General features: G+C 43.1%; 2 long non-coding RNA genes across 2 annotated transcripts in view; one reads left to right on the forward strand and one right to left on the reverse strand.

The window, feature by feature from the left end:
* Positions 2360 to 7920, forward strand: LOC108637106. Its single transcript, XR_001918749.1, has 3 exons — positions 2360 to 2443; positions 2743 to 2998; positions 7488 to 7920. It is a non-coding gene; the product is annotated as an uncharacterized LOC108637106 (long non-coding RNA).
* LOC108637107 overlaps positions 3085 to 21995 on the reverse strand; it is a 55462-nt gene continuing 36551 nt past the window's right edge. Inside the window, exons 2-3 of the long non-coding RNA XR_001918750.1 lie at positions 3320 to 3486; positions 3085 to 3096 (exon numbers count right to left, since the gene is read on the reverse strand). This is a non-coding gene — a long non-coding RNA (uncharacterized LOC108637107). The remainder of the gene's footprint in view (positions 3097 to 3319; positions 3487 to 21995) is intronic.

Below are 21995 nucleotides of genomic sequence, written 5' to 3' on the forward strand. Positions count from 1 at the left end.
AACTGAGGACAGCTTCGCCTTCCTGACAACCTTCTGACTAATCCTGATATCTTATAATGTATATTATGAGAGTGGATCTGGTAGGGTTTTTACAACCTTGAGATACTCTTTTGATTTACTATAATAACTAATTTTAAAAGTATATAACTGCCTTGCTAATACTAGTGAGGGGGGCACTCTCCTTCACCCCTCTGACATCTATGTCAGAAGCTTTTTCTGTTCCTTTTTATACCTTAATAAAACTCTGCTACACAAAAGCTGTTGAGTGATCAAGCTTGGTGCCTGGTCCCAAAGTTAAATCTTCTTCGGAAATCACGAATCCGACACCATTCACCATAAGCTATCAATATGTTCTTTTCCATGCATGCTTCTCTCTGTGCAGTCATATCTACTCCCTTGGGCCTAACTGTTACCATTTCAACACAAAATACTTTTAAACCTATCTCACTGGTACTGACCTAACTTCTGAATCTCAGTTCCTTCTAAAATTTCCAACTGCCTACCAAACAGACCCCCAAAATTGACTGCCTTCATTGCCAACTCACCAATTCTATAGCCATTTTAGATCAGAAATCACCTTTTCCACCATGCCTCAAATAATCTCCTTCCCCTGAGTTTCTTCTTCTGATCTCCCCTTTCATTATTTTCTCTTCTTACCTTTTTTGCACAATTAGGCTCCTCCTTAGTTTACCTACATAGAACTCCAGTTCCACAAATGACTGAAAGCCATTCAGTCACCAAGTCTATTGATTCTTTTCCATTTCCACTAACATCTTTATAATTTTGCCATTGGGACTTTACCATCGGTGATTCATCTTGAATATCCTCAAAGCACCACCCTCCACAAAGGATGCACAGTCCTCCCTTAGTCCTCCCAAATATGGGGAATTGGTTCCAGGAGCCCCCAAGGAAGCCAAAACCCATGGATGCTCAAGTCATGTACATAAAATGGAGGAATACAATGAATATAGTTGGGCTTCCATATTCTTATGTTTCACATCCACAGATTCAACCAACTGCAATTGAAACTGAAGTTGACTGAATTTGCAGATGTGAAAACCAAGCACACAGAGGACCAACTGCATTTAACACAGCAGTAAATGGACCACAGCAGTAGCCACAAGGAGTGAGATCAACCCATTGGAGAACTACAGTGGAGGCAAGATGAGGTTCACAACAGCTGCTATAGATCACAAAGAGAATCTCTTCCACCACCCGTAAGTCAGGTTACAAAGGGAAAGACCACTGATCAGGATCACAAGTCACAAACATATATACTCTTTAACTATTGCCTTAGGTTATATCAGCTCTAAAGGAAATCAACCCTGAATATTCATTGGGAAGACTGATGCTGAAGCTGAAGCTCCAATACTTTGCCCACCTGATGTGAAGAGCTGACTTATTGGAAAAGATCCTGATGCTGGGAAAGACTGAGGGCAGGAGGAAAAGGTGTCAACAGAGGATGAAATGGTTGGATAGCATCACTGACTCAATGGACTTGAGTTTGAGCAAACTCTGGGAGATAGTGAAGGACAGGGAAGGCTGGCATGCTACAGTTCACGGGATTGCAAAGAGTCAGACATGACTTAGTGACTGAACAACAACAATGAAACTGTAAGAATAACAGTTATATTTAAAGACATAGAATAATGCCTTGTCAAAAGAACCAAGGACACATACTTTCATGCAGGGCCACCAAGAAAGAATTTTTCTGCCAAGTATTATGAGGGTTCCCAGAAATGAGCACAATTGTCTTGTTTGTTTTTCTAGGGCTTGTGGAAGTAAACATGGTAGGCCAGGGGACCCTGCTCATTTGAAATTCAGAGCTGCAATCCCTGTTTTCCACCTTGTTGGGAAAGAACATTCCTGTCTTAGCCTAGCCAAGGTGGAGCCAGCTTTCCAGGGAACTGAGATGCAGGACAGAGGGCAGAAAAGAGATTTTTGCTAGTCACCTTCTGCTGATTCCAAGGTTCTTGTGATTTATCAAAGCATTAGGCAAGACCGGAAGAGGGTTCTAAGCTAAGCGTGTTTCCCTACAGGCAATGAACCTGTGAAACAGATGAGAAAGGGCAGAGACCATCAGATGGCCATCAGCCAAGCGAGGCCAGCTTTGTTAACCAATGATTCAGACACATTTGTCATTCCTGCCTTTTGCATGCAGGTGCTACATCTTAAAAGCTCAGGACTCATGTCTCAGCAACCCTATGTAGAAATATGCAGCCTATTTCCCTTCCTTCCATGTCACATATATCATTTTTCTTCCCCGTTTCATAATGAGAAATAGGGATTGCAGGCAGTGAAGAGTTAGCCATGATTAACTGAAAGAGATACCTCTGAGTCACAGATCATTCACTTCCTGCTCTGGCAATCTGAAGAAGGAATCTCATTTCTTTGTGGTTATTTTAGTACCTTTGAATCCCGGTAATGAACGAGTTGTCTGCTGGTGAGTTTAAATCTTGGCAGTGGGTAGGAAAGGAGGGCAGAAGAGAATTTTTGCAAAGACCATTTCCTACCAGGAAGCCCAGACGGCACTGGTGTTAAAGAATCCACCTGCCAATGCAGGAGATGCAGATTCAGTTCCTGGGTTGGGAAGATCCCCTGGAGAGGGGCATGGCAACCCACTCTAGTATTCTTGCCTGGAGAATCCCATAGACAGTGGAGCCTGGCAGGCTATCGGCCATGGGGTCACAAAGAGTTGGACATGACTGAGAGACTTCCTTTGTTTTCTTTCTCTCCTACCAGACCAGGCATCCCAGACAGCCTCTCCCTGCACCATGAAGACTCATCTCATTTTATGGGCCATCAAAAGCTCTACAGTACTTCTCAAGCAATAGGTTCAAGATGACATATTCCACAACTTATGGAATAACTACTTGGGAAGTCAAAACTCACCACATTGCTCTTTCCAGATGAGGAAGAGAATAATCTGAATTTTTTTAATGAGGGAGACTGTTCTCCAGGTCATTTTTCAGTCTCTTCCACCAGTTCTGGGGAAAAGGTAAGTCAAATTGATTCAGCCAGATCTTCTCTGCCACAACAGTCCAGTTAGCAATGAAGTGACTGGGAGGTGGGGGCGAGGGGGCAGTGAGGAACAATCTTGTGGGAGAGAAAAAAGGAAAGATGCAAATAAAGTCAGTCCTCATTCATTAGAACATGAATGCTGTAGAGTTGACTGCAGGGCCACACCTTGAACCAATGGGAGAGAAGACACACTAGAAATCAACAACTTTGATCATTTAGTATATGCCCCTTCATCACTGGAGATCCACACGCAAGTGAAACTGCCTTAGTCTCTCTCTTTTTCTAAATATTTACCTACTTGGCTGCACAAAGTCTTGGTTGCGGCACCTGGGATGTTCAGTCTTCGTTGCTCCACGCGGGCTCTTTAGTTGCACCACACACGATTCTTAGTTGTAGCGTGTGAACTTTATGTTATGGCGTGTGGGATCTAGTTCCATGACCAGGGATTGAACCAGTCCCCCTGCACTGGGAACGCAAGAGTCTTAGTCAGTGGACCACCAGGGAAATTCCAGTCCTATTCTCTCTGAAAGCTTTTAGAACATTATATCCTGGCTTGAATGGAAAGAGAATGTGTGTATGTGTGTGACTTTGAACTGCAGAGTATCTCCAGTTAAGATTTAGACAAATACAGGAAGCAAATGCTAAAAAAATCCGTAGAAAAACAAAACCACAAGGGTTCATTCTGATTATGAATGGATCCAGGAGGGCTGGTCTTATTCGTTCTCGTCTTCTGGTTGCAGAGCATTTAAACATAAGATCTCTCTCCCTGGGTGGTTTTCATTTTGTTGTTGTTGTTCAGTGTCTAAGCTGTGTCCGACTCTTTGTGACCCCATGAACTACATACAGCACGCCAAGCTTCCCTGTCCTTCACTATCTCCCGGAGTTTGTCCAAACTCATGTCCATTGAGTCAGTGCTGCCATCCAACCATCTCATCCTGTTGCCCACTTTCCCTCCCACCCTCAGGCTTTCCCAGCATCAGGGTCTTTTCCAATGAGCCGGCCTTCAGATCAGGTGACCAGAGTACTGGAGCTTCAGCTTCAGCATCAGTCCTTCTCATGAATATTCAGGGTTTATATCCTTTGGGATTGATTGGTTTGATCTCCTATTCTGCTAAAATGTTTCATTTAAAAAATTTTTACCAACAGTTTCATTTCAGCACAATCTCTGATGAGACACCATAAAAGCACTTCCATTCATATTTCACTAGCCAAAGCAAGTCACAAGGCCACACCCAACTTCAGAGGGAGTTAGAAAGTGCACTCCTGTCAGCCACAGAGAAGCACTCACCAACCATGCAGATTCTACTTCAGAGTATTTCTCAAATCAGTCCCTTCCTAGCCACTGCTCCTGTTGAGTCATGAACTCAGTGCTTTGTGCTTTTCCGCCCTAAAATGTAACAAAAGCTCCCAGCGCCATTTCCTACCGCCAGTCTGGCCCCTCTCCAACGCTCTCTGCTGGCAGCTGCCAGAGGGCACTTTTGAAAGCACAGTGTCAGCCCTCAGTGGCTTTCAGGTCCACGTTCAAAGCCCTTAGTGTGGCACAAAGGTTCTTATTGACGTGGCTACTGCCCACATCCCTGGCTCATTCCCATCCCTCCCCCACATTCACATGGCTGAACCTCATAATTCTCTTTCACTTCCAAGGTTTCCTTTTCTGTACCCTGGAACATGTTATTCCATTGGGGTGAGATAATTTCCATCACTTCTTTTACTAGCTAACTAAATCTGAGCCTTTGAAAATCAACTCAAGAAACTTCTACTTCAAGAGACCTTCCCTAATCACTCCCTACCCAAGTCTGACCTAAAGCCCCAAAGCCCCCTGTGTACACTTTGGTCTGAGCACTCTCCATACTGTGAGGCCTTCATTTTACTTACCTGGTTCCTAGACATGATTTTAAGCTTTTGGAATTCAGGAAACAGGATCTGTGCAAAGCACTCATTAAAGACCAGTTGGATGGATGCATCGATAAAATCACGCCAGGCTCTGCACTGGATACCAGCGTCTCAAAGGTCAATCACACACTATATGCACATCCCATACATAGTCTCTGAGACTGCCTCTGCTGCTGCTGCTGCTAAGGCGCTTCAGTCGTGTCCGACTCTGTGTGACCCCATAGATGGCAGCCCACCAGGCTCCGCCATCCCTGGGATTCTCCAGGCAAGAACAGTGGAGTGGGTTGCCATTTCCTTCTCCAATGCATGAAAGAGAAAAGCGAAAGTGAAAGTGAAGTCATGTCCGACTCTCTGACCCCATGGACTGCAGCCCACCAGGCTCCTCCATCCATGGGGTTTTCCAGGCAAGAGTGCTAGAGTGGGGTGCCATTGCCTTCTCCGAGACTGCCTCTAGAAGGAGCCAAAGCAGCAGGAGAACTGAAGATGGAGAAAGAAGACAGGGGCAGTTTCCTACCAATTCAGTAAGCAAATGGTTCCATGTCCATTCCTTCCCAAGCCCAGCCATAGGAGCCCTTCCTCTGTAGTCAATGATGCTTGTCTTTCCCTTTTTCTTTTCTCTCCACTGAAATCCCCTGTCCTCTGTCCTTTCCTAAGAATCCTGAGGGATCTCTAGAACAAATGTAGAAACTTACTTTAGTTTAGCCCTTCCAGATAACACATCTGCACCTTAGGACACTTTATCGCTACAAGCTACTTATAAAAGAAATTCATACCCCTGGCCAGGGAGTCGTGTCAGGATTGGGGACCATAGCAAGAAGGGGGAAAAAAAAAAAGAATTTTTACCTATTTCTTAAGTCACAAATGGAAGGGTTTCCCTGGCAGCTCTCATGAGCAAGTGCTGATCACCTGAACTTCCCTACACAGGTAGGAGGTAACTTTTCTGCCGTCTCCCACTAAAAGGGCACCATAGACAATGAGGAAAATGGATTGTGCCCTCTCTTCCCAGGTCTCTAGAGCCTCCCAGGGCTTTTGGTCTGACTTTTCTAAACAAACTCATCAGGAGAGAACTGAGTTACTTGCTAAGAATTTTTATATCTCTTAAGTATAAAATTGAAAATGAAAACAGCTCATTTTCATGCTGGTTCCAAGAACCAACCACACACAGTACTTCCTGGAGGCTACACACATTATAAAATCACTAAATAAACAAAGAGGCAAGACAGAACAGTGATTATCCAGTTTTCTAGCTCTGGAGGACCTTGGAGTAGACACTTAGCTCCTGAGTTTCTCTATCTGTTAAAGGGGTATGATACTAGCAGCTGCTGTCCTAATAAAACAAGGTGTCTCAATGTCAACATTATTAACATTTGGGCCTAGATAATTCTATGTTGTGAAGAGCCGTCCTGTGCATTCCAGAGTATACAACACCATCCCTGGCCTCCAACCCCTGGATTCCAGCCCTCCCTCAGTTATGAAGACCAAAACATTTCCAGATATTACCAAATGTCCCCTGTGAGGGCAAAATCACCGTTGGTTAAGAACTGCTGCTGTAAGCAAGATAAACAAATCAATATACACTGTGTATGGACCTCTTCTTGCCACACAGCAAATGCTCCACAAGTTGACCCAGAGGATAACAGACTAGAAAGACAGTTTGTTCTGTAACAGGGAGGACTTCACTATTCTTTTAGAGCCCCTAATAAAGCTACACATTTCTGAATCGCCCTCCATCCTTGAAAAGCCTTGGTAACGACTCCACGTGGCATTGACCACCTGGCACGTCTGCAGGTACTTACGTTATTGTCTCTCCCACTCCCCTATTGAATGATACAAGCAATTTGTTCCAAGTAACGTTTATTATTCCCCTCAATACTTGAATGCCTGCTCAGCCAAAGACACTGTACACTACAGAGAATATTTTTATTGGATTTTACAAACAATAAAAATCACCCATCTGGCCTCACTCACTTTTATCTTTGTTTAAAGCCCATTTTGTTAGAATATTTAAAAATTTGGTTTCCCTCCTACACAGGGAAATGTTAGTGCCTCCCAGTAACACTATGGTGCCTGGCACTTTCTATAGGCTTGGAAGTAACCAAAGCGGCCATTGCATTGACAGACAACTCCAGCTGCTAGAATGTTCATTTTTATCCCAGGCCTGACAGTCCCTCTTGTAACCCCTCTGCACATTGTTCAGTCAAGCACTGATTGTGTGGCTGCTGTGTACAAGTGCCATGGCCCTTAAGACAAACACAAGTCCTACTCCTTTCCTGACTAAAGAAACCAGTTCAGTTCACAATTCCACATAGACAATGATGGCCTGGTCCCTAATAATCTTGGTCCCCCTCTTCAGATCCACTTCCCTGGTGGTTCAATGGATAAGACTCCTCGCTCCCAATGTAGGGGATTCCCCTGTTCGATTCCTGGTCAGGGAACTAGATCCCACATGCTACAACGAATTGTTCACATGCCACAACTAAAGATCCCCCATGCTGCAACTAAGACTCGGCTCAGTCAAATAAATAGTTTTTAAAAATTAAAAAATTAACAGATGCACTTTAATTTATCAACAGACCCTCAAAATGAGGACTCCAAATTGCAGCCCCACTCCAGGTGTGATATGACCCACAAACAACCCACCAGGACTGGAATATCACTGATCTACGTTCGGTCAACCTTCAATACAGCCCACGATGGTCATCTCTTTTAGCAGGCAAGGCCTCCCGCTTTAAGGCAAAGTAACAACTCGGGAATTTTTCATGTAAATTTCCTCCCAGCAAGTTGACTCCCATCCTATATACTCAAGGTCATCTTTTTGAACCTATCATATTTAATCTTGTTATCTTAAGTAGAGGCCAGAAAGTCAAGGCTTTAATCTTAGTCCTATTAACCATGGCTCAACTACTTCAGTTCAGTTCAGTCACTCTGACTCTTTGTGACCCCATGGATTGCAGCGTGCCAGGCTTCCCTGTCCATTCAGCTACTTCTTCCTCCCCTAACTTTTCTCAGCAGCTGTAAGTCCTCTTCAATGTTCACTGAATAAATTTTTATCTTCATCTAAATCAGGGGTAAGCAAATATATAACCCATGGGCCACATCTGTCCCACCACTTGTTACAATAAAGTTTTATTGGAACACATCCATGTTCATTTGTTTACCCATTGTGTGTGGCTACTTTCCCACTACAACACCTAAGTTAAATAGGTACAACAGAGACCATATGGTCTCAAAAATATTTACTATCTGGCCCTGAAAAAGTTTACTTATCCCCACACCAAGGCCTTGAAATATATAGAATAGAATTAAGTCAAAGACAGGATGTTATGGGCCTACCATTTATCACAAATGATTAATCAACACATTTAGGAACAATGATTCACAGTTTTGAAATCATGCAAAAATGTGTTCATCCCTAGGGTCTGTGTTAAAGATATACTCTGTTCTTGGCAATGCCTGATCCTAATAATCCTGTTAAAGTAAGAATGGAATTAATCAAGTAATGGAGTGTTGATGAATTAATTCAATAATTGTTTTACTATGATACAGACAGACTAAGGGAAAAATGGGAAAAAGAACAGCCAAATTTTGAAGCAATGACAGGAGGCTGAGGAGAATACCAAGAAGAGAATATCAATTCTAAGAAGCAGCCACAAGCCCAGAACCAAGAGGAACCTCCATAGACATGTACGGATTTGTACTGATGGTGGTGAAAGCTTCCCATTCAGTTTGGCCTGTGTTTGTTGGAGTCTGGTTGTGCTCCAGAGGCATATGATTTGGAATACTACCATGGTCCCTGCCTGAAATTGCTGTCAAAAGTGGCCCCTTGCTGTTGCCCCCATAGACAAGTGGTTACTTACTAAGCCCAACACTGTATTGGAATCCCACACCTTGCATAGCTGCAAATTCTCACAGCCTGAAAACCAGGCAACACAAAACCATTTGTCACTTTTTCTTTTTTTTAATGTATCGAGACCCAAGTGTGAATTTTTATTTTTATTGGAGTTTAGTTGACTTACAATGTTGTGTTACTCTCTATTATGCTGCAAAGTGAATCATTCATACATATACATTTATTTAAACTCCATGCCCTGTTCTCACTTCCAACTAACAGTTCCCACAGCAGTTTCCTAAAGCCAGAGCAGTCTATGCAAGGTAGGTGCCACTGCTCAAAGAAGAAATAATAAAATATCTGCATTTGAAAATATATATACACTAACTAGAACCCAATTGGTAACGAATGTTAGGCCTGATACACTGAGCCTGAAAACCACCTGAGAATGGTCTTTCACCAGGGAGGGAGAGAATATTGCCACGGTTAAGCTCATGGACTTAGGATCTGGTAGATGTGGAATGGAATCTGACCTGTTGTTTGAGCCCTTACAAGAGACATGCATTTGATCCCTGGGTCAAGAAAATCCCCTGGAGTAGAGAATAGCAACCCACTCCAGTATTCTTGCCTGGAAAATTCCATGGACAGAGGAGGCTGGCGGGCTGCAGTACATGGGGCCACAAAGAGTTGAACACAATTGATCAACTAAGCACACACACACAGATAGCACAAGCCTCAATTTCATCTGCAAAATGGAGATTATAGTCATGCTTCCTCATACAGTCACTGTAAGAATAAATGACATAATGCATAGAGAGTGCATAGTCCCTGATACCTAGTAAGCATTCAGCAAAGGTCATTATTATTGCTACCAATACTTTGGTCACCTGATGCGAAGAAACGACTCATTGGAAAAGACCCTGATGCTGGGAAAGATTGAAGGCAGAAGGTGAAGGGAATGACAGAGGATGAGCTGGTTGGATGGCATCACTGACTCAATGGACATGAGTTTGAGCAAGCTCCAGGAGTTAGTGATGGACAGGGAAGCCTGGCGTGCTGCAGTCTATGGAGTCACAAAGAGTGGGACACGACTGAGTGACTGAACTGAACTGAACCATTATCCCTATGTTAATGTTAACAAGTACATAAAAGGAAATGCTTGACTTTCCAAAGACTTCTAAGACAACGTAACTCTCTTTGAACAACAGCACTGAAATTGCATGCCCTACTTAAATGAGAACACAAGGGCATACAAGGGTTTAGATTTTTCCCAAGGCAAGAAAATAAGCAATGATGCAGATGTGGAAAGAATGTTTTCAGTCCACTGCATACCTGTTATACTCTCATAAAAGAAGTCATTATGTCATTAAACAAGTAATTACCTTTGTTTTATTACTTTTCCAAATAAAAATCACCCATGTTGAACTTAAAAGCCAGGAGCCCAGTATCCCCAAGTCCTCCAGCCATATAACATTACCCTTACCTGTAATATTTGTATTAAGATACAGTACAACTGCTTTAAAAAGGGAGAGATACCAAAACACTGTGGCTCCAAAAAGGCAGAAGTTCACTTGACTCTTACAGTAACAGTCCAGACATAACACAGTGGCTTAGGTGACTCCACAAGAACACCAGGGACCCAGGCTCCTACTCTGTTGTTCTCCCATCTTCCGTGGCCCCTGGACCAGCAATATCAGCATCACCCAAGAGCTTGCTAGAAATGTAAATCCTCATGCCCCTACCTCAACCCTACTGAATCAGAAACTCTAGAAAGGGAGGTCCTGCAATCATAGGCTATGACAAGACTCTTAGACACTGTCCTTATCTTTGTGGTCAAATGGACTTCCTGCTACTTCCATGTTCTAGGTCATGGAAGGAGGAAAAGAGGAGATGAGAGATAAGTCATTTTCCATCAAGGGAGTAAGATGGAAATTACATGTTTGCACATTCTTTTTATTTCCATGGTCAACGGGACTCATCCAGCTGCAAAACAAATGTGGTCTTGAGTAGGGTTGTCATGTGCCATGATGACACTAAGGGAGTTCTAGGTTAAAAGCAAGAACAGATGCTGGGGGACAGTCGAAAGTTTCTGCCATGCTACTAGAAGAAATGGCTATACCCTTCTTGTCCCCACACAGTGGGAAACCAAACATTCCCAATATCTCTCAAAGAGGTTTCATTATTTCCTCTAGGTTTGAATTTTTCCATCCCCCTGAATAATTATCTCAGTTGAGTCAGACCTCTTAAGGCTGTTCTTTCCTTTCCTCCCTAGTTTCTTTCCTTCGTTTCCTCAAAACCCTTATACAAGAGCAGTTACATGGAACAGTGATTGTGGGGGACACCACTGCAAAGTGGATAACCTCAAATCAGACACCCTCGTTCCAGGGACTTCCTTGGTGGTTCCAGGGACTTCCTTGGTGGTCCCAGGAACACTCTGCACTCCTGCATGTAGGCTTGATCCCTGCTTGGGGAACTAGATCCCATATGCCGCAACTAAGAGCTCTCATGCCACAACTAAAGATCCCAAGTGCTGCAACGAAGATCAAAGATCCTGCACGCCACAGCCACGACCTGGTGCAAGCAAGTAGGAATGTGTTTAAAAGCGAAAACACACCCTCGTTCCCAACTCCCCCTTGACCATTCCTCCAAGAACCTCTCCCTGGTCAACTTTCTTGCTTTTCTCTATCCTGAGCACCTCACCTCCTCCTTTCTCAGCTGCCTGTGGGACTCTAACACGGTTCTAGCTTCTGAAAAAAAAGGAGTTTCCATCTCTCTTGGTTTCTGATTCAGCCAGTGGGTACAGGAGGCAGAGGGAAGCATCCCCTCATATCTACGGAAGATAACAGTAAATTTTCCTAAAGGCCAATGCCACTCTGGCAGAAATTCTGTTATCAGGTTTGAAACAATACATTTTTTCCCTCCACCCAAAAATACATCATGGTGTCACCAGGCATGGCAGTTCACCTCTGAAACACATTAAGTATTTTCCCAGCGGTGATGCTGGTGGATTACTATGTAAACTTAAGTCAATCAAATCAAATAGACTTAAGAGAAGGTACTTGCAATAATTAGCATTTGTTTCACATGTTTACTTTTCTTTTTTTTAATTTAAAATTTCTAAATTTTACTCTGAAATGGCATAGATTTATTGAAGCCCTGTTTCTAGACCACTATTTCTTCCCATACTATCAATGGGCTAGTTCACTTAATTTACCAAAAACCTAAAAATGTGTAGTTAATCGAAATCTTTAAATAAAAGAAGTAAAGGGTTAAAAAGTTGAAACAGTACAAGTACAAAATCAAAAGGCAGTATCTCCTTCCCTACTCTGTCTCTCCCCAAAGATTAGTTGGTAACAACTGCGTGTGCTTCCTTTCGGGGGAAAAAAATTATGTGCCTACTGCAATGATTATGCCTAAGCATTTATTGGAAGTTTACTTTATGCTGTACACTGTACCAAGCATTTCACAAGTAAGCGTGTAACCCTCATGACAACCCTAGGATGGGCCCAGATTTTATAGGTGGGGAAACTGAGGCACGGGGCGCTGTGTGAGCAACTCGCCCATGGTCACACATCAAGTAGTGGAGGGGAGAATCAGCCCAAGTGGGCAGACTGCTGAGTCCAGGCACTACAGCACCTCGCTCAGTGGGACGTGGACCCCCTGTGGCCCACACATTTCTCTAAGTAAAGCCAGTAAAATATTCATTCCTCGAATCCCAACACAGCCACTCAAGGGATGTTCTCTCTCACCAATGAGCACATTTCTAATTTATTCCCCATCCAAGAATTTCAAATTTTTGGGCCACACCTCATGGCTTGTGGGATTTTAGTTCCCCCACCAGAAATTAAACCCCATACCCTGGCACTGAGTCCTAACCACTGGGATGCCAGCGAATTCCTTAAAAGAAGATTTTTTTTTTTTTTAAAGAAAATTACAAAACAGAGAGACCACTGCGGAAAACAAGAACAGACCCAGGAAGCAGCCAAATGCTGGCTTTCTTTTCCTTTCCCCGCATCCTCTCTGCTAAGGAAATACTGATGGGAGCACCTTTGGGATTACAGATGGTAACCAGAGGGACCGGAAGGAAGTTCTTCCAACCAGAAATGAAAGTAGGGGAAGGGGCATCTCTCAGGGCAGTTCCATCTGAGGAGAAGAGGTTCCTCCACAGAGAGTGGCCCTGACTCCAGAGTCTCAGAAAGAGGGTTTAGATTGAACAGTGCCAAAGAAAATTGCACTAGACAGAGTTAAACAGTCAAGGAAGATTTTATTCAAGACTCTTGCAGCAAGAGGGGAGAGAGGTTGAACAAAAAAGGCAAGCAGGGGAGTTGCTAAGTGCTGGGATGAGCTGGTGGAAAAGTACTAGAAGAAGTTAGCAGGGAGGTTGGTCAATGTGATCAGGCCATCCATCTGTGCTTGCTAATTGGCGCCTATGGAAGTTACGATTCCTACCTGCCCACACAGACTGGGATATAATCACAGCCAAGTTTCCTGATGATTCATTTCAAAGGGATGACTCCCAGGTCCTTGAGAAAGACATTCCTGGGTTAGAACCCTGGCGAGAGGCTGGGAGAAGATTTCTCTCTCAAAGGAACAGAGAAAGAATTTACGATTAAAGGTTTTCTGAAGCTCTCTAAGAAAAGCAGCTCAGAGGTCTGGAGTCATAGGGAAGAAGCCCTGTTTGCGGGACTTACAAGTTTAGCCAAGCTGAGTGGACCTTGCAGAACATCTGGCTCCTTCCAAGTGCCAGGGTCCCCTGCACACTTCACACTCGAAGCCCTGAAGCCCAGGTCTGCAGCACCACTTTGTCCCCAGTGCAGCAATTCAAAACTGATCTTCCCTTTCATTGTGAAAATAGCCTCTGTTTTTGGAAAATTATTTCGTTCCCCATCAACTTCAGCTTTGTTCCTTCTCCTTTGGCATCAAAACTGTTAAGATTTTGAAAATCATTTCCTTGAAAGACAGAATGGAAAAGCAAAGCTTTCTTAATCGGATCTCAGCACTGCACCAACTTAGCTGACTTTGCGTTTTGAAAAAGCTGCCCAGTTTCCTGAGGAGGGAAGATAGCAACCATTGAAACACTGCTGTTGCAAGCAGGCTTTCTTCTGCTTAATGCTGTGCAGCTTGGGCCTGAATGGCTTAGGTACAGTTCTACTTAGACAAGACTCTCCAGTGGGAGAACACTGGCAAGAAAGATGCTGAAAAAAGCATCAATAGCAATTCATATAGAAATGAGAACAAATTCTATTTAGTTCAAATTAGCAGTAGCGTAGCACACAGCCTTGACTGTAGCCTGTGCCTGTCTCTAACTCAGGAAAAAAAAAAAACAGAAGCTCGTCAAGGGAGGCCAGCAAGCTTATTTCCCATCCCTTCTACTGGGCTATAAAGGAATTCTCCTATAGTTCTTGTGTCATCAAAACACCTATCTCCTCTTTATTGAAAACTCAACCTTTACATCAGAACAGGAGACTTGTTATAACACCCAAAGCCTGCAGCTGCTTCCCCCACTTCCCCCACTTGCCTGAAATGAGAGAAAACCTGCACGCTGGCAATGGCCATTCCTGTTCACCCACAGCAAGCTCATTCCAGAATTCACAGTAATGGCGTTGCTTTGCAGAATGGTTGAAAGATTTGCTCTGAAGTCTGTCTTCCTCCTTTCTCCTTAATTGCAGAACAGATCCTTCTGCATCTCAGAAGCGCCACCCAGGAGTCCTATAATCAGGGATCCGGGGAGTCCCTGAGGTGGTCCCTTTGGGGAGCTCCAAGACCCTGCCCCAGGAACCTCGCTAGATTCTTTGGTCAATTTAGACAGGAAATGAACCAAGGAGAGAGACCTTTCCCAATTTAGGGACAGGGGCAGAACAAGGGGCCTCAGCAACACCGATTCCAATCTCCAAAGTGAGTTCCACAGCCCCTCTGACCTCCTGAGGAGAACCATGTGGTGGCCGTAAGTGAGACTCATATTCGCAGGGGACAGAGCTGTCACTTAGTGAGCAGCTCAGAACCAGACAGAGACAGGGAGCGGGTGGACCCACCTGATGCGGCTCAGTCGACCTGGGGATGAAACAAACCCATCACCCCACAAAGTTGCCCTCAAGACCTGTGCTGCCTGATCTAGTTTCCTCTAAAGCCCACTTCGTTTTTCAGGACTTTCTTAACTGAAACAGATACATTGTTATTCTAGGCTTTGTTTTTTAATGTTTTTAAGGTTGTGTTGTTTTTATACAGCACAGTTCAACTAATGTCCCTGTGTGCCTGATGCTTTGTGATCAAGTCTCAGAGACTGTTGTGAGTTTCAAATAAGATCTGTGATCTTATTTATTTATTTAGTATTTATTTATTTGGCTATGCTGGATCTTAGTTGCAGCAGGTGAGATCTTTGATCATTGAGGCCTGCAGGATCTTTAGTGAACTCTTAGTTGCGGCATGTGGGACCTAGTTCCCTAATCAGAGATCGAACCCAGGACCCCTGTATTGGGAGCACAGAGTCTTAGTCATTGAACCACCAGGAAAGTCCCTGAGAGCTTATTTTTAAACGACTATTTTCAAACTTATCTGAAAAGATTTTCTTAAATGGCCAAATGAACTATCAGGAATTCTTATGCAAAACCAAGAGTGAAATATTTTAAAAGGAGGTAAGAATCCCTTCCTGCTCGTGGTATCCCAAGGGACAAAGCCTGAAGCCCCCACATGCCTGCATTAGCAGGAAGTCCAGCTCATCTCCTCATCATTGCCTTTACTGATCCACAATTCACACATTAAAATAATAACCAACATAAAACCATGCAGTGGAAGGTTCTTACTTGAAACCTCGGGGCAAGAAAAATGATTTCAATTCACATTCGATCTGGCTCTGAGCTTTCTGGAAAACAAGGCAAAAAGGAAAGCATCATGATACTAGCTTCTCACTAGTATCAGCTCTAACAGAGTCCAAATTCATCTTTCTGGTTTTAAAGATAAAGAAACTTGGGCACAGAGAACATTAGGAGTTTCGCAAATTATAGACCTGAGCTGAATCTGAACTTGAACCCCAGTCAATTGAGCCTTTCTGAACTCCTGTGCCATTCTGCACCCTTGGCATTTCCCTCTGGCCCTCAAATACAGTTTTTCCCCAAACCTGGCTAGAAGAGTGCCACAGTGACCAGGGGAGGCTTTGGCAACAGCAGGATTCCCATGGATAGGTCATCAGGTCATTAAGCTGTACATGCATGCTGCAGTCCATGAGGTCACAAAGAGTCAGACACGACTGAGCAACTGAACTGATGATTATACACATACCCACGTGTTCACATCCTTCAAAGGATGGAGAAAACTGTGCTCTTCACTATGGAGTTGTGTGAACATGGCAAAGAGTGCTAGGGAAGGAAACTAATTCTCACTTCCAGGCCAGCTGAGCTAGGAGCATTGGTATGTATTCATCATTTTTAGTCCACCTGAACAGTTTGCAAGATGAGGGCCTAAAGTGAGAGCTAAATAGCTTGGCCAAGGTTGGTTAACTATTAAGAGTTGCAAGATCAAAATATAAAACCTAAGAAGTCTGTGTGACTTTAAAGCACAGGCTCTTCCCACAAAACAATATTGGCTCCAAACCTACCCTGTGTCTTTCTTCACTTACAAAATCAGGATGTTGCATGAATGTTCATTAAGAAGAGACTGCACATATACCTATGTGTCGGAGAAGGCGATGGCATCCCACTCCAGTACTCTTGCCTGGAAAAGCCCAGGGACAGAGGAGCCTGGTAGGCTGCGGTCCATGGGGTCACAAAGAGTCAGACACGACTGAGTGACTTCCCTTTCACTTTTCACTTTCATGCACTGGAGAAGGAAATGGCAACCCACTCCAGTGTTCTTGCCTGGAGAATCCCAGGGACGGGGGAGCCTGGTGGGCTGCCGCCTATGGGGTCACACAGAATCAGACACGACTGAAGTGACTTAGCAGCATACCTATGTGTATAGTACAAAAGAAGGACCTTAAAGAAATACCCCAAAGGGTTAACAATGAGTTTTTTCTGGGGCAAGGTATGAACATGCCTTCAGAAAGGAGGAGGGGAAGAGGGGCATATATCAATATAAAACTTAATTCTCTTACAGTCAAAATATATTTATATGCCACATAAATTAAATAAAATAAAATAGTGCAATTAAAATAAAATAAAAGAGATTAAATAAGATAATTCTTAATGTCCTTCCTGGTTATGACCACTGTATATTTCTCCTTAAGGAGCTGCAGGTTCAGCAGCCTCCCTGAAAACCTACTTCACCTAAAAATGCAGAATAGTTTTTACTAACAATGTGGAGCAATTGTGCCACCCAGTGGTCATACTAAAAACTGACAAAGTACCTTATCTATCCACATGAATTAGTCAGATACTGCATTCAGTCTTCAGGAAAACAATAGTTCCTTTTTCATTTAGCAATGGTAAGTAACTAAGTTAATTTAATAAATGCAAAATTTTATCTGTGGTAAAATCCCTTTATTATTCCCTCAAACCAACCAACACTGTGTTCTCGTTTATCCTCATGTTCACATTTTTCACTTTCAGCTTCATAGCTTAATAGTGTCATAGCCAGGATGAACCTTAGGCACCCATGGAACCTGACCACATCATTTTACAGAAGAGGAAATCTGTCTCTAGCTTGTGGCCAGATTCAGGAGACACAGGTTCAATCCCATGGTTGGGAAGATCCCCTGGAGAAGGGAATGGCAACCCACTCCAGTATTCTTGCCTGGAGAATCCCATGGACAGAGGAGCCTGGTGGACTATAGTCCATAAAGTCACAAAGAGTCGGACACGACTGAGCACACCCTATACAAGGGATGCCAGGCTTCTAATCATATTCTCACTAGAACTGAAGTCCTCTATTACTAACCAATGGAATTCGTTGTCACATTGGGGTCATTAATCTTTTGTACGGTGGGATGTCTAGCTACATCAGTCAGTAAAGTCTATAAGTGCACAAATAAACTACATTATATCACAAAGGAACCAATTATATTGGAACATGTTTCCAACCATAGATCTTCAAGGCTCCATGAATACCGGGTAAGAACCCATGAAAAAAGGCCCAGGAAATGATTCACTTCCCAAAGACAGATTGTGATGAACATGCTAACCATTGATAAGCCTCAACTGCCCTTTTCTCCAGTTCCCCTTTTTTGAAAGCAAGTTTTTATCAGCCCTATGCTGTCCCAATGCACAGAAGATATCGTCCTCGAGTAAGCTACCTCTTCCCTATTTTTTCACTCTCTGCTGTAGTTCAGAATGTTCACAGAAGGCAGCAGAAGCTCTCCTTCCCTGTTTGGCTCCCCAAGCATTTGATACTAGGGTCATCATGGTGGAATGCACGGAACAGCTGTGAAATGAGATGGCACAGATTTTGAATCCCACTTCTTCCCCTGAGGCATAGGAACAAGGAAAGGTGTGTCAATATTAGAGGAATGGGATAAGTCAAGTGTCTGGCACTGAGCCTAATGGATAGTTACTGCTCCAGAGATGCTGATTTCCTTCCTCCATACAAGCAGTTGAAACAAGTAGTGTGCCGATTATTTTCCATTTACCCTTCAAATCTACTCTCTACCTTTCTCCATCTGCCTCTTTGCAGCAGGAGGTTAAGTATATGCCATATCAGTGCGTTCCCTTGCCCTTTGGCTTCAGTTAGATCCAGACATTAAGAAGCATCATTTGGATATTACAAGGAAAGAAGAAAGGAAAATCAGATTTTAAAATCATCTAGCTACCTACCTACCTACCTTTAAAATCCCTCCCTACCAAGTCAGCTGAGCTGGGTGCACACAGCTAGCAAAGGCAACCCTCTCCATAAAGTCACCCTTTCTGGGCTCCCACAACCACTGCCTCTATTGCTCCTCAGGCCACACACAGTATGGCTCCTAGGCTCCTAGCCCTGGCATGATGCCCCATCCCTTATTGTTGTCCCAAGAAGGCAATGGCACCCCACTCCAGTACTCTTGCCTGGAAAATCTCATGGACAGAGGAGCCTGGTACGCTGCAGTCCATGGGGTCGCAAAGAGTCTTCCTTGTCCTGTTAAGAGTGGCCCTTTTCCTATTATACAGCGTGAAGTAAGTCAGAAAGACAAATATATTAACGCATACATATGGAATCTAGAAAGATAGTAATGATTTGCAAGGCAAATTTGCAGGGCAGCAAGGAGACAAAAACATAAAGAGCAGACTTTTGGACACAGTGGGGGAAGTGAGAGGGTGGGATGATTTGAGAGAATAGCATTGAAATATATGCATTACCATATGCAAAATAGATAGCCAGTGGGAGTTTGATGTATGATGCAGGGAACCCAAAGCTCAGGGCTCTGTGACAACCTAGACGGATGGGATGGGGAGGGAAGGGGGAAGGGGGTTCAGGACAGCGGCAGGGTACATGTGTATACCTGTGGCCGATTCATGTTGATGTATGGCAGAAACCATCACAATACTGTAAAGTAATTGTCCTCTAATTAAATTTTTCAAAAAGAGTGGCCTTTTTATATTAAAAAAAGAATGGTGATCATTTTAAGATGTATAGAAATATCAGAACACTATATTGTGTACCAAGAACTAATATAGTGTTGTAGGTAGATTATACTTTAAAACAAACAGACTCACAGAAAAAGAGAACAGATTTGTGGTTCTAGAGGTGGGGAGTAGGGGGAGGGAGAATAGAATGAAGGTGGTCAAAAGGTACAAACTTCCGGTTATAAGAGAAATAAGTACTAGAGATGTAACATACAACATGATAAATATAATTAACATTGCTGCATGTTATATATGAAAATGGTTAAGTAAATTCTAAGAGTGCGCCTCATAAAGAAAAAAATTTTTTTTCTCTCATAATTATCTGAGATGAGGTACATTCATTAAATGTATCGTGATCACTTCATGATATATGTAAGTCAAATCATTATGTTATACACTTTAAACAGATAAAGTGCTGTATGTCAATTATATCTCAATAAAGCTGAATAATAAAAGTGAAAGGGGAAAAAATAATCAAAGAAGGAGGAGAAATGAAGAAAAGGAGTACAAGGAGAAGGAAGGAAGGGAGGGAAGGAGAGGAAGACCGAGGTAGAAACAAACCAACCTACAGCTGAGGAACAAAACAAATGTTTTCTTCATGGTTTTTTCTTCACAGTAGGTAAAAACCTAGGTGGAAGATATAGAATTAGCAGCTAGATTTCTGCAACTATAATTTGTTTTATACATTTGACTTCAAACCCATATAAATATTTTATACAATTACAAAACACACTAAAAATTAAAGCAAAGTTAAGATTGCAAAGCAAAATTAACCAAATGAATCTGAGTATGTACCAGGTTGATGACATAACCACACAGAAAGGAAGTGTTTCAAAGAGCTTTAAAATGCAGTCATTTGATAGCTTATCCCTAACACCTTAGGACAGTGGTTCTCAACTAGTAGCAGTTTCGACCCCAGAGGACATTTGGCAATGTCTGGAGCATTTCTGATTGTCCCGGGGTGACAGTTGCTACCAACATCTAGTAAATAGAAGCCAGAAATGCTGCTAAGGGCTTCCCTGGTGGCTCAGTGATAAAGAAACCGCCTGCAATGCAGGAGACTCTGGTTCGAACCCTGGGTCAGGAAGATCCCCCGGAGAAGGGAATGGCAACCCATTCCAGTATTCTTGCCTGGGAAAGCCCATGGACAGAGGAGTCTGGTGCACTGTAGTGTATGGGGAAGCAAAAGAGTCGGACACAACTTAGTAACTAATCAACAACAATAAAGCTGTTGTTCAGCATCAGTCCTTCCAATGAACATTCAGGGTTGATTTCCTTTAGGATTGACTGATTTGATCTCCTTGCTATCCTTGCCATAGTAATCAATACAGTATGGTATTGAGTAGGGAGAGACAAATTGGTAAAATGGAGCAGAATAAGGAATACAGAAATAAGCACACACATAAAGCAAATCAATTTCAACAAATGAATTTTACCAAGTCAATTTAGAAGGTGAAGAGGATCTTTTTTTTTTAATGTTGCTGAAACAAATAGACACTACTAAGAAAAAGAAGACAAGTCACTGACTGGGAAAAACTATTTTCAGCATACATATGTGATCAAATAACTACAAAAAAAAAGTCTTGTATTTAGCACATGTAAATAATTTCTACAAATCAACAACAAAAAGACAAAGACTCAAAAATGGGCAAAAAACAAGCAGTCATCTTTTAAACACACACATACAATACATAAAATGATACAGCATATGGGCCATGACTTGACAATTGATGAATCTGGGTGATGGATACATGCATATTGACTGCTCTCCTCCCCCTACTTTTGTGGAGGTATGAAATTGTATATCATAAACACTTGAAAAGAGTGAACATCTGTAACCAAGGAAATAATTCTGATTCTCAGGGAAAAGATATCAATTTCCCCAGCCCCAACAATTAATACCAACCAATGGTATTGGTTGGTTCATACTCAGGCTGTACATATTTTAAACATATCAATCCTAGGTTCTACACTGGACCATTAAATCTGAATCTCTAGGGATAGAACCCAAGCTCGGTGCTTTTATAAACTTCCCTGGAGAGCCTAAAGCTCAACCATAGTTGAGAAGCACAGATGAATATTATCTTAATTCCTGGTCACTTTTTATGTTCTCTTTGGATGTCATAACAGTTAGGGGCTTGACAAGAAACAGAATTTACCTGACATGGGAGTATTTGTAGAAACCTGGTCAGGGTTAAGAGAAGAAATGTGCCCAGCAAGAAACCATCGCATGAGTTAATCCCTGGAACCAAAGGGATCAGTAGTAGAACAGTGTTTCCAGAGCACAGTGAGGGCCAGAGTGTGGGAAGGCACAGTCCTGGACTAGGCCAGCTGCCAAGGCCCTGGGGGCCGCAAATAAGGACCCCAAACTTCCTCCCCCTCCCTCCTGCCAGGCTGGCAGGGAAGAGACACAGAGCAGGACAGAACTGGAAGAGCATTTAAAGAAGGTGGTGCTAGGCACGTGTGCCAGCTACCAGATGCCAACAATTTCAATTCCTGGCCTCTAGTCTGGCCCACTGATGCCTGGCTTCCCTTCTTGTCTGATGGTGACTGGGGAAATAATTGGATCGCTTTCCTGAACCCACCAATGGAGTAGGAAATGGCAACCCACTCGAGCATTCTTGCCTGGAAAATTCCATGGACAGAGGAGCCTGGAGGGCTACAGACCATGGGGTCACAAAGAGTGGGATACAACTGAGCATACACCAGTGCAGAAAAGGCCGGAG

Source organism: Capra hircus, chromosome 11 (assembly GCF_001704415.2).
Source record: "Capra hircus breed San Clemente chromosome 11, ASM170441v1, whole genome shotgun sequence".
NCBI classification, from domain to species: Eukaryota; Metazoa; Chordata; class Mammalia; order Artiodactyla; family Bovidae; genus Capra; species Capra hircus.